This window comes from Aythya ferina (genome assembly GCF_964211825.1).
Source record: "Aythya ferina genome assembly, chromosome: 1".
In the NCBI taxonomy this organism is placed as follows: domain Eukaryota; kingdom Metazoa; phylum Chordata; class Aves; order Anseriformes; family Anatidae; genus Aythya; species Aythya ferina.
In genome coordinates this window covers 202,307,601-202,321,308 of record NC_140296.1, presented here as the reverse complement: position 1 = coordinate 202,321,308, position 13,708 = coordinate 202,307,601, and the positions used below count along the sequence as shown (strand labels likewise).

General features: G+C 35.6%; 1 long non-coding RNA gene across 3 annotated transcripts in view; it reads left to right on the top strand.

Moving 5' to 3' along the window:
- The first annotated feature begins 4,261 nt into the window (after positions 1 to 4,261).
- LOC311430192 overlaps positions 4,262 to 13,708 on the top strand; it is a 37,849-nt gene continuing 28,402 nt past the window's right edge. For 2 of the 3 annotated variants that reach the window (XR_014688611.1, XR_014688612.1), the window contains exon 1: positions 4,268 to 4,405. This is a non-coding gene — a long non-coding RNA (uncharacterized lncRNA). Of the gene's footprint in view, positions 4,406 to 13,708 lie in introns of all 3 variants that reach the window. The other variant, XR_014688610.1, reaches the window with a different exon arrangement.

The window sequence follows — 13,708 nt, the reverse complement described above, 5'->3', positions numbered from 1 at the left end:
TTCCTGTCTCTTTAAAGTAGCCAGTGAGGCTGAAATGTCCAAGGTCAAAAGAATCAGATTCTTTAATTGTCATCTTATTGAGCAATGAAAAAAAATATCTTAGTGTTTCAAAATTGAAGACACTTTTAAAATGGTGCCTTTATATATATGTTTTTAATCCAGCACAGGTATGATTCCCAAGAGCGGCACAATCCATAAAATCTCTCCCTAGACCATCATCTAAACTATTGACGTCATGGAAATATATAACTTTGCTTCAATAACCTTATTGCTTTTGATTTTTCTCCTCAGCAGAAGAGTTCCTTCCACACAGAGTTTCTTTCGGAATTTGGCCCACATTTATTAGGAAAAAAAAAAACTTTTTTTTTTTTTTTTTTTTTTATCAGTTTTACTAGAATTAACCCAAATGTTTATGGAGTGTCCTAATTCTGAGATGACAAAAGCACAGAGGTTTGCATTGATGTCTGCACCCAGACTTTCGATATTCACAAGCCTGCTGCTGTACTGAGCTGCAATCTCATGTAGATATTCAGGACAGATCCATTTTGCATAAGACTCTGGGTTCATTGGAGGATGTGACCAGCTGATCTAACACCAGGATTGTCTGCTGATATGTACCATTTATTATTTCACCTCAGAGTACTCAGTACTCCTTCACCAAAATACAAAAAATAATAGTTGCTGCTGTTTGAGAGATATGAAGAGAAATCTTCAGGGCTGGTTAACCTCAATAATATGGTACTACTTCTTCCTACTTTTTATGCTAATTCATCACCTAGACTGAAAATGGTCAAGAAATTAATATTCTATTCACAGACTTCCTACATGACAGAGCCCTATTCTGATTTATTGTAGAATCTAACAGTTCAAAGAATCATTTGAGTCATTGTACATCAAAAATGGACTAAAACACCTAACTATCCCCAGGATTTGACTCATGGCCTGCTGTCTAGGATCACAACACCTTCAGTGTTTCAGATGGCATTTGAAGTCTATAATCAGATCTTCATTGACCTAGATCACTCTTGCAATGGCATCTTCCAGTTAAAGAAAAAAGTTTGACCTCAGTGTGTTTTGGTATTTTTTTATTATTTTTAAATCTCAGGCTGTCTTGGGAATTTCCTGTGATTTATACTGTGGATTATATTGGTGCCATCTCCAAAAACACAGCACAAAGACCTGCAGAAAGAAGGCTGTAGGCTATAGCTTTTAATACAGTCAAGCAAATGACATAACCCATATCTGTCCTGATACCCAAAATGGAATAGAACAGTAGAAAAGTGAATATTTCAAGTTAAAGGTGAGAAAGCCTACTGTATTGTTGTCTGATCTTAACCCCATTTCCCCTTCCTGCCATGAAAGAGCACTCTAAAGTACGTCCAATTCATTTCCTCGTTCTTTGCTCACCACACAACAACTATTTCTCTGTGTTGCCCTTTCAAAACAACCATCTCTCCTCATTAGAAATAAGGAGGAGGGAGGAAGGATTTTTTCTACCGAAATTCATTTTTTTCCCTGAATTTTATGTACCAGGGTTGGTTCACGGTGGTGTGGATCTTGGGCATGGGTTCTTCCCTGCAATTAATGTCACCCTGAAGGGTGATTCAGGCCTCCCTAGGAGTTTATCTTTCTCCAGTGACTATAGGGAGAGCCACCAGCAGCCAGGATTCTGATCAAGGTGACTCAATGACTACCGAAAGCCAGGCGATCTGAAATGCAGCCTGAGGGTTGCTAAATAGATTAAGAACACAACGCTGCTTTTTAAGATTCAGAATTGCATTTTCTCACTTGCCCAGGCTGATCCAGTGCTGAACGCAAAGTTCATTTTTCTGAAATCCAGGGACATTACTCTTGTCCCTAGACAAGAAATATGGGAAAAAAAAAAAAAAAAAAAACTTCAAATTCCACCTTAATTCCCCCTTTCCCAAACAAGCTGAACTCTCAATCCTGAGCAGTGCAGGATCTTTTTACTTTTGAAATGTAATTTGCTGAATGATATTTTGATAAATGATGATTATACCATGCAAAGCCATATAGGTTCACATCATTGTTTTAAAATTCTTTAATAGTCTCCTTGCTCTAGTGTTGTAGTATACAGTCTTTCAAGGAAATACATTACGTCTTCTTTAAAGCACGAGGGCTTGACAGCTATTTTGAGAATGGATGTCATAGTATGAATTGTATAAGCATGTGCAAAAACATTTAAAATTCACAGGATCTGAGTATAACTTTGCAAAGTTAAATTACTGTAATGTCAGAAGGATAAGAAATGTGTTCAGCGTTATGAAATGAACAGATATCTATGTGCTGTTTTCAGTCCTTATCATTTAATGGCATATAACAATGTTTTGCTGTTAGACAAGCAATCAAAAAAAAAAAAATTTAAATGTATATAACCTTGTCTTAAATCTATTTCACTCTGATCACTGTGTGACTGTAAAAAAACCACAGTGCAACATCATTTTCAAATGGTTTTCAGTCTAGTGGGATAGGTGTCAGTTGTGGGCGTCTTTCAGATGCTGGAGGTTTTAATCTAAGAAAAAGAGATCAATGTGCAGCACAGGAAGGAAAAGGCATTGCAAGAGTCTTTGAGAAGTTTTAGGCTTTTCTTCCCCTCCCAGCCCTTTCACTACCCTGCTATTTAAACATGAAACATTGCCCTTGGCAGTGCTGTTTGTAAGCTACGGAGGAATTCTCCACATTGAGGCAAAGTTAAAGCAGAACTAAGCAGCAGAGTTGTTTGAGGGCTTCCTCCAAAGCTCCCTGAAACCCATGTAAAGGCTCTCATTTTTTCCAACAAACACTCAGTCTGGCCTCAAGGCTCCCACTGAGTAGTCTGAATATTCTTCTTCCTTTTTGCTTTAAGCTTTTGCTCATTCTAGCCATTCTTTGTAACTTCTGTGGTCAAGATAGTAGGGTTAAAGAACTATAGAAATCACGTGTCCTGAGAAAACATCTGTACCACAGAAACTGCAGGTTTTGCTCTGTCCCAAAACAGAACAGTTCTTTGACATAAGAAAGTATCACCCTACTACAATATTTAGTAAGAAAAGCTCAAATGTAGTTTGATATGTCAGTGCAACACAGTTACTTCACTGGCATTTGTCAGCACACATGAGAGCAGATTTCAACACCTCAAGTCTCCTGGACATGGTGATTTGGTTTTGTTGTGATAATTCCAAGAAGCTCTCTAGAAATAAGCACTTCACACTGAAGAAACACATTCTTAAAGAGATTGCAGCCTAAATTGGAAAGGCAGATGAAGGATGGGAAGGGAAACAGGCAGGAAGAGATGACATAACCACTCTTACCACTTTTCAAGGTAAGTCCATAGTACATGCTGAACTAGGTTTCAAATCTCTCAGCTGCTACATTGTTCATACAATGCTCCTCAGATGCAAACTGTGACATCCAGTGAAAAATGGAAGGTTGGGAAAAAAAAAAAAGTGATGTCATAGGGATTGCCTGAGCTGTGATGACATGGTTGCCATAGACCATGGCAACCATGGCTGGACTTGTGATTTTGACTTCACTGAACTACCCATTCACCATGGTCAACATTACTGTTGTGTTACAACATAGCTTAGGACCAGCCTCTCTGTCAACTCTGGGTGAGCAGTATATTCCCAGAATCTAGCAGCCATAGAAAGCCATTCAGACAAGCCCCCAAATCCCATAGGATATCAGTTTTGCTAAAAATAAATAAATAAATAAATAAATAAATAAATATTATACTTCTTGCAAGAGATTATGCTTAAGATAGGTTTTCTGTGGAAGGGTTCATGGTAATCCCCAGAGGAGACTGACAGAATGAGTCAATTTTCTCTAAAATGAAAATAACCCATCTCCAAATGTCAATAATTATGTGATTGCCTTTAAGTTCCCTAATTATAAATTTACTGTTTCACATCTTTTGAAGCTCTGTTTTTAACCTGTTTTGGTACTAAGGTGGGAAACATTTTGACTGACTGTTAGTTTTCTAAGAACAAGTGGCCTTTCTATTTTTTGTTTTCCTTTTTTTTTTTTTTTTTTTTTTCCTCAAGTTTGGTTATAAAACGATTCATAACTGTACTAACACCCACAGACAGTATCTCTAAAAATGATTTAAACAAAATGTATTGCATTTTGCACCTTTTTTCCATTGTTCTTAGAACTGCATTTGTTTTCATTAAGCCTTAACAAAGATCAGATTGAGCTGGAACTTGGGTAAGAGAGGTGATAAGTTTGCAGATAATAATGTATCTCATCAGTCATGAATTGCACAAATTAATCTTCAGATAGGGGCATGTCATACAAGAATTTACATGCTAGCACTTTAATTGTCAGAAGCTAGTTTCTATTAGGCAGATGGACTGTGAATGAGTAACAGCATTTCCCATTAGTGGAGGGAAAAAGAGAAATGAAGGTAAGTTCAAAAACATTAAGAAAATGCTTTAATAATATTGTTTAACTTAGCTTGTAATGAGGGGAAAGAGCAAGACCTTAAGCGAATTAAGACCATGTCTGCTTTGTTTAATATATACCGTCTCTCTGCTCAGAACAGAAGATGTGTATGGAAAAAGACAGTGAATTAAAGACGTATTACACAGGAAAATGCATACAGAAAAGCAAAGATCTATTTAAAGGAATACTTTGAAAAGAGCAAAAAGAAATTCTGTGAAAAACTGTGCCGAGTTTTTTTGTTTTGTTTTGTTTTGTTTTTTTGGATAAAATTTGAATATTTCATTTTTTTCCGACCATTGCTGGTAAAAAGTGGGTTTTTCCTTCCTGTAATAAAGTGGACCAGAAGGGCCTTTGTACTGTGCGTGGTTTGATTTGCATAGGGAAAGAATGTGGTTGCTAGACACAGGCCACAACTCGGTCACTGTTTTTATGCTGTACTTTGTTGTTTAACATTTTGGAGCATGAATTGATCACTGTGTAGGTTCAGAAAAGTCCATGTCCATACTCTAGTGAGCTCTGAGAAAATGCAGTCCTACCTTTATGCGATACCAACTCTTTGGGTCATGCTGGAGAGGCAAGTGTTTGTGGATCAGTGCAGCAATGCTGAATTTCACGCTCAACTGTTAAATAAACAGGACAGCCACTGCTGGCTCACATTTCTGAAAATAAAAGGATTTGGGCCACATCCTTGCTTGGGATAAACTGGCTTCAAGAATAAGTACAGCAAGTGCAATAAGGTGAACAGCACCAGTTTTCACCAAGTCAGGGATTACCTTGTACATACATGCTTCCTTTGTAATTAAGGACTTGTTCAAGATAAAGCTCAGCAGATCATTATGATGACAGTACTTTTTCCTGTTGTGCCTTTCAGTTATAATTTGAAAATGTTTTTAAAGTATTTATTGCACTTAAAAATAAAATAAGATTATGAGCCAGCACCCCAGAGGCAGCTCAGAATTATTACAACCTGTTGTTTTGCAGGTGAATAAAGGAGAACGAATATGTGTTATTAAAGCCTAGGGTTACTGTGAATAAGGAAAAATGAGGATTAAAATCAAGGTGATACGGTTGCTAATCTTTGGCTTCAATAACTAAACTGCAGCGGGACCCACCTGTACTCAGGGTTTTTGGTTGTGCATTTAGACAAGCAATTGAATAAAAGCTAAAGTCAATCCCCATTCCTGCTACAGTTAGGGAGCATTATCATGGATCTAAATGTGACATGAAAGCCTACTGAAGCTTGTCAGCACTAGGATATATTGTAGACTTTTTTTTTTTCCCATCAAAGTAATTGAATAAATACTTAAATACATGAGTCATTATTCAAACAATTGCCCATTTTTTAATATACATTTATCATTATGCATATTTGTGTTTACAGCAACAGAGGTTTAGGACTTCAGAAATAATTTTTCCCTTTCTTGCAATCCAGTCTCAGGTAGTTCTGTTGTCATTCTGTATTTAAGAATCAGTTATATACTTATAGAAAGTATTACATTATTTTATCTTAACACATTAAAGTATTGGCTTTTGGGATGATAGCCCTTGTTTTTATAAATATTTTTTTCAGTCACTTTGCCTTTGCTTAATGTCTGTGCAAATGTAAGTCAAACTCCATTTTTTGTTTCGATTTCCTCCCCAAAAAAGTAGCTAACCTGTTATTTGTTCAATTGATTCCCCACCCCCACTCCCCATCCCCAGTGGAACACATTAATAACATTTTAATTTCTAATTTCTAATAACATTTAGTATCCTGAATATAAATGTTCCTGTATATCTAAGACTGATGAGATACTTTGCCTTCACAGTAATGCACAGAAAATATTTTCATGCAAAATGTACCGAATATGAACTCATTTCTGACAGTTTCCATAAGTGATAAGAAATGATTAGGGACACCTAGCATTTTTTTCTAAATTTGATGAAACTGTAAAGCTAATTTATTTTGTGTATTCCTCTTCCTTTTAGAAATGTTGTATGAACAATTTTGCTAAAAAATTTCATAAAAATATTTCACTTCTCAGACAATATTTGGACTACTTTTGACAAAGAAAGAAGAAATTGCAAAATTGGATGAATTAATCTTTATATTTAAGGATTTGTATTACATTTTTATTCACCATTTTAAAATACATAATTGTAATAGGGGCTCTAAGGAGAAGTGTATACACGAACAGTTACTTTCTCTTTTGATTCCTCCATTTGTTGTCTTGTAAAACTTAAGTCTTTAAGAATCGAATACATATGTATCAAGAAAGAAACGAAAATTTTCTGACCACCCTATTTTATCACCAGTTTTAAAGTATCAATCTCCACACACACACAAAAAAAAATATCTTAAAGGCAGAATACCTCTTTTTTTCCAACCTCCTTTCCTCTAGGCCCCCAACTTTGCAACAGTCCATTGAATTATGGAATATTTGAGAATTCATGGGAGTATCTTCTGCTCATCCCCTTTACAGGTAGCTACTTCCAAACTAATCTCTCTGCACAGATTATTAAGATAAAAAGATTTTCTACTTTTTCTTTTCTTTTGATGAAGTCAGAGGAACCAAGTCCTAGAAGCAACCATTTTCTTTTGCTGGTACTAGAGGACATCCAGTGTCACAAGCTCAGTGAACATATGTACAAAGAATTGTCCTCCTGTAACAGCTTCTTTGTGTCTATGGTGGAAATAAGGTTTATTGAATGGAAAGCAAACTCCAAGCACCATACACTTTGTGCTGATGGGAGTTTCTTATGAGTAGGAACATCGTAAGTTGTGGCAGGATTTTACTTTACGTCATGATGTGTTATTAGGGTAGTGGTTAATTTCAGATGGTTTTTCCAGTGACTTCAGTGAGATTTAGATAAAATGTCAAACTATCTATTGTCCACATTTTTATTTATTTATTTTTTGCTCAGCATAAAAAATCAGTCCCTCTAATACTCAAGAATTGGACATATTGCAGTAAATACATGGCTGGAAGAGGTACTTTATGCTAACTAGTATGATAAATTTCACTCACAAAATAAGGTTATGAATCTGTGAGTAAAATCCTTAAGATCATGAAGGCAGATAATTAAACCAAGTTTTCTAATATAATTTTTAGAGATAATTATGTTTTATGAAATTGTTTTTCATTTTTGATGAAAAGTAGAAACACGAACTGGTGAGTAACAGAAAGCAAAACCTTCATTCAGTGATAAATAAAGCACACACTGAGAACTTGAGAATTTACAATGAATACAAAGGAGGAATTTCTAGATCATGCATGGTTGATATTAGTAGATTTTTGGTAACTAAACAGAAAATTTTGTCAATAGTCATCCAAAAAGCTGTTAAAACCAACTAAGAAGTAGAATCCATTCTGCAAAATAGAACAGCTACAGTCACATCCTTTGTGCGTGTGATTCAAACCCACCAATATTATTAACCATAGGCTGATAGATGAAGCTAAAATATCGGTAAAAGAACAGAGTTTTTAACTGTGTGTAACACAGAAGAAAAACTGTTAAACTTACTCAGTTCTAAAGGCCTTTTCCATAATTTCTGCTAATGCAAAAGACTCCTGAGGCAACAAGACAGCTTACCTGCCAACTTTGACATTTCTATAACCAAATCAATATTTCAGGAGCCTTGTGTTATAAATCTGATGTTGATTTGAATTTCCTGAAAGTAATAAATGATCCAATTAGAAAACAAACAAAAATGTGAGAATAATTATGGTGTTTATTCTACTGAGATGATAAGGTGGGCTTGACAAGACAGAATGCTCTTTCTAAACCTGGAGTCTGTCTACACTTGCAATTGATCTTAGGATTTAAAGTGTTTTTGTTGTTGTTGTTGTTGTTGTTGTTGTTTGTTTGTTTTAATGTACCAAGTTAAAATGTATTACCTTGGTAGAGATGCTAAGAAGCAGTTTGCTTACAGTATCTCATACATTTCATTTTATATTCCTCTCACTGATTGCAAATTTTAAAATGCAGTTGTGAATATATTATTTATGTAGAAGTAGGCCTTATGTTACAATGATTTACAGTAACATAGCTTCTAAAATCCTTTCCAAACAACTCTTTTCTTCACAGTATTATTCACAAATAAGAATTGTTGCATCATTTATTTATTTATTTATTTGAATGGAGAAACAACATAAAAAGTAAAGAAGGCCATTTTTCCAGCTCTTTTTCTGTATTTGCAGGTGCAATCAAAATCAAAGACTGTGTTGGTACATGATTCTTTGATTTATTATTATTTAGGATTTGAAGATGTGTAGCTTGTAAAACCTAAAGGAAAATTTGGGGCAGAATTTTCTTTAGACATTGGTAAGTCCAACCCAAGGCCAGATATGTTTCCCTCAGTGCAGTCAGACAGGTGGAATTAGGAGCCAGACTTCAGAAAGCACTAGGCCCTAAAGGGCTTCTCTCTAGCCTCAGTAATTTCTTACAGGTGCATTTGTTATGTAACTAATCTGTTGGGTTTCTTCAGAAGGAAAATAACAATAATAATAAAGTTATTGATGAGTCAGTTTAGACTTCCTGTGTATTAATGAACTTCCAGTGAGTAGCTCTTGCTTGAATCTCCTCAACATCGAGGTCTAGAGAGCTCTGTTGTGGTTTCTACTTCATCTATTCCACAAGAACTTATTCTTATCTTGTCTTGACTTTTCTGTATCAAGGGTACCAACAACTCAAAATAAAGATCCTCAGGTAAAAGCAAGACATTTCACAAGAGTAGTGAAACATACTGTATTTGTGCCTAGTTACAGACTGAATGAGTGTACCAAGAAGCTGGTGGTTGATAATTTGATTCAAGACACCTTGCTTTATCTGATCAGTAAGAGCTGTATTGTGACATTAGGGTTTAAGATGAAGTCTCATGGAACTTAAATAGTTGACTTCTCATTCAACATAGCAAGAAGTTTGGCTTACAATAAGGGTCCCAAAGATGTTACTGGATTCGAAGTTGGAGTCACCAAGTACCACAGTTCACATCAATGGGAGAGCAATGAAGCCACCAGCAAGCTCATGAAAATTAAGCCAAAAAGAGGCAGGACCTTTGTTCAGATCTGTATTCAGGAGGTACAGAATATCCTTGCTATAATTCAGCAGTAGGGAAACCTACGCTGAAATTCTTGCCAGATTGAACTCCATTTAGCCCACTGGAAAGCTTCTGAGGACTTCAGTAGTTTCACAAGTCACAGAACTTGTTTAATGTGCTTGGCTTTTACATGTACAGAAGAAAACAAACAAAAAAATATGAACCCATAATATGAAAGTCTCAGTTTTAATTCAATAACAGCAGCACCACCATTAACTTAAAAAAAAAAAAAAAAAAAAAAAAAAAAAAGAGAGAGAGAGAGAGAGAGAGAAGAAAAGAACCATGGAAACACATAAGAAAATGGATAATCTGCTGTTTTGCATAGAACCATGGCTACATCTTTCCGCTGTGTTGTTTTTTGCACTCATTTGCACCAAGCAAGGTGGGAGTAAAATAAGCCTGTGCTGGGGCAGAGGATGCTAACAATTTCCACTCCCTTTGCTTTCTGATTGTGCAGAGTGCAGGGCAGTGGTGAATCAGCCCCAGAGCCCCAGCAACTCCATTCCTGAGCACTGTTCCTGAGCACTGAGGTTGCTCTAAATGTTTTCAAAGCAAGGTTTTGTGTTGCTGCATCTCAGAAAGAAAAAAAAAAAAAAGAAAAAAAAAAAAAAAAAAAAAAGCCTTGCAGTTATTGTTCTCACAGTTTTACTGTTTTTCCCTGCTGTATTGCTATGAAAATTATTTCATTCTTATTCTAATATTGTGAGCTTCAAGAATAGATCTCCTTGCCTAGCATTCCTCTGAAAAATGAAAGAAATGCCCTTCTGCAGCAAGCTTAACACTGCTATCATCTGCATAATAAAGATAGGCTGTATGTATAGAATATGCATATACATGTATAAATTTATACTGATATACTGTGTGGGCACAAAGATAAACAGAATAAGAATCACAGTAACAGAATAGGGGAGAGGCCTGTAACTCAGTGACTGACATAAAGCACAGATCTCATCTGTCAAATGACTGAATTGAGAGGTTTTTATGAACATCTCTTCTTGGACAAAGACTTTATATGTTGAAAATAAATGTATACATGATGATAGTGTGTGATTTCCTCAACAATTCCATAAAAAAGTTGTTTCTAATTCTTTCAATTTTTTATTTTTTTATTTTTTTTTTTCCTGGCAGTTTTCTCTCACATCATCTCCCAAGACAAAATAAAATAATGGGATTCTTAATGTGCTAAATTTTGGATCTCAGTATGGGTAAAATTATCTACTTAGTCATGAGTTCACATGTTCTCAGCACTACTCTAAACACCTCACAAATAATTAAAAATAGTACACTTCAGAGATATTTTTCTTCCAGATCTGTTGGGAATTTGCTTACTTGATTGTTATTTCTTTCTCTTTAGGGATGTAAAGTAAGGTAAAACGGTGTAAAAAGCTTAAAAGTTATCAGAATTTTAGCATTATTTTTACTGGTTTTCAGGAATCTTCTGTAAACAAAGTCCATATAATCTAATTGAGAACAATGTAATATCCATCTACTTGGTAAAGAAATTAAAAAGAATTAGCGTGTACTGGAAATTTTTGATACATCTTGCAATTCAAAGTTTTGTAACTTTCACAGGGTCTTGATTCAGAAAGGCAGTCACATATCTAACCTTATTCATGTGATTGTGCCCCCGTTTATCCCAGTCGAACCACAAACATGCTCAGGTTTCATACAGGCTTAAGAAGTTTGCTCGATCAGAACCTTGACAGCAAGAAGAAAATGTCCTTCACTGTGGAATCACATTAATGACTAAATAAAAAGTCAAATATTTTCAGCTAAATACTTTCTTCTCAGAGAAAATATGATACCCTGCACTTTGCAATATATCTGTTTGCAATAAACTCTTTTCTTCTTCATCTGCTGACTTTTTCACATGTGAATTCTTAGTTTTAAGGAAATTTTATCAAACTCACCCTGAGTTTCTCATCTACCATTTAGTCACATTAGGCTTCAGTAACCTGTAACATGGAGATTCTTGTTTGAAAACAAGTTTTGCTGAATCAACATGACTTAGCGTAAGCCACATCTGACTGGAATGAACAGCAGTATTTTTCTATCACCTTGTCCCCCATTAAGGCATCTTTAAATCCTGATGCACAAATACATCAGATGAAAAGGAATTAAAAATCAGGATTTCTTTGCAACAGAGTCAAGTAGAGAAAATCTTTTTTTCTTTCTTTCTTTCTTTCTTTCTTTCTTTCTTTCTTTCTTTCTTTCTTTCTTTCTTTCTTTCTTTCTTTCTTTCTTTCTTTCTTTCTTTCTTTCTTTCTTTCTTTCTTTCTCTGAAGAAATGTTGGGGGATAGCAAAACAAATAAAAGGATTGGATTTGCTTATGTTCTTTGAAGCTTTTCTTTGTAGCCAAGGGATCAGTGTGTGGAGAGGGGAAACGAAACCAAAAATAATTTAAGAAAACACTGAGTCCTGTCTTTGAATTATATAAAAGCATCTGCATTTCATTTATTTTTTCTTTAACATAACGTGCTGTATAATCACAGGCTTCATCACCCCCTGTGCTTGAGCTTCCTCTTAGCACAGGCTTTGGAAATTGTACCACAGAGTTTGGTGGAAGCAGAATCTGGCCCATGCTTTGTTTTAAAAATAGACTTTTATGAGTTACCTCTCCCCTTTTAGGAGCTTTTTCTTTTGAGCTGTTAATACGATCCTAAAAATATAGCATTTGCAATACCATCAGCCTTCTGCCCCATAAGCAACTGAAAGGAATCAATAATTTACCAAAAAGTTAACATTCCATAGGCTTGTTAGTTGGAAGTGTAAATAAATAGATGCAGGAGAAATGGTGCAAGATGTCAAGGGGACTGACTGCAGGACTTGTTTCAACCCCAATTCTTAACATGAGGAATGGTGAGGGAGGAAGAGTACAAGGGAGTACTCAAAGAGATAAACTTGCTTCTCGGTATACTTAAAGGCTGGATCTCATTCAGAGTTTAACTATTAACCATGGAAAAATAAATATTATTTGATACTATTCCTATATGGAGTCAATAAGAAAATTTCCAGCGCCTTTACTAAAAGCAAAGTCAGAACAAAATATTGTAACCTTTAAGCCTGAAAATGGAAATAAAATTAGTAAAAGCTGATAAATAATAATTTGTCTCTCCTGCTATCTGGAGAAGTCAAAATGTACTCTAAACATTGCTTAATTAAACCTTACCAGACCCTGGTTCAGTAAAAAAGGGAATTATTTCTTAACTGCTATTTTAGAGAAGAGAGCCTTTGACCTTCAATTACTATAAATTAGGCAGAGAACAAGCATGAACAAGCAGGATTGAATAGCCTTTATTCAGCTACGTCTTCATGGATCTGGAAAGTGAGGTTCTTTTTGCAAGTTTTGCAAGAGTAGAACTTGACTCTACAAGCCCTGAAGTCATAGCTAAGGAACCCATAGTCACAGACCCCCGATGTCTGCAGGGTTAGGGGTGAGCATGGACTTTGCATTAGAGCTGTTTTGCAACATCAAAACTTTTTTTTTTTTTTTCAAAATGTGGATTTCCCCCCCACCACACATAGTTCTCAACGCGGTTTCAATGTACTCATCTTCCTGAGATCAGTTCTACCTGATAAAATTGCAAAGCTATTATGGCCTTATTTGTCAATTTGGTGTGTGGGGAAGAAATGCACGATTGAATGTTGAGGTTCTGCAGCTCCTCCAGCAAGTGGTGATTCATTAGGACATTATGTGGTAGGTAGTTGCATTCTGGCATGCTCTAGGCATCATATATACCGCCGTTTGAAACAGAGCAACATAATAAATCCTTTTGTTAATAACTCTAAATGATGACTTATGCCCTGGAAATTCCTTTTCCTCCTGGCACAAACAACTATAATCTCTGTGGAGCTGCAGAATGGAGTAGATACCCTAATACCTGTATTGGAGTTGAAGCAATATGTACCTCATTAGTAGGCCATAGATCAAACTATTAGCAACATGGTGCAAAGCAAGCTAGGATTTGGTGGGATTTATAAAAGTTCATCTGGAGGCAGCATGCAGAAAGCTTTTTGGTTCTGCAAATACTTCTAATCAACTGATTTCCCACTTAGTGGGCACAGGGAGGACATTTTATCCCATTGAGCAGAGTAGTTTGGCAATGGTGATTACATGAGATTAAAGCTTTACACACATCATGAAAGCTGTGGCAGTCCCTCCTGGCAAATTAACCTTAGCATTT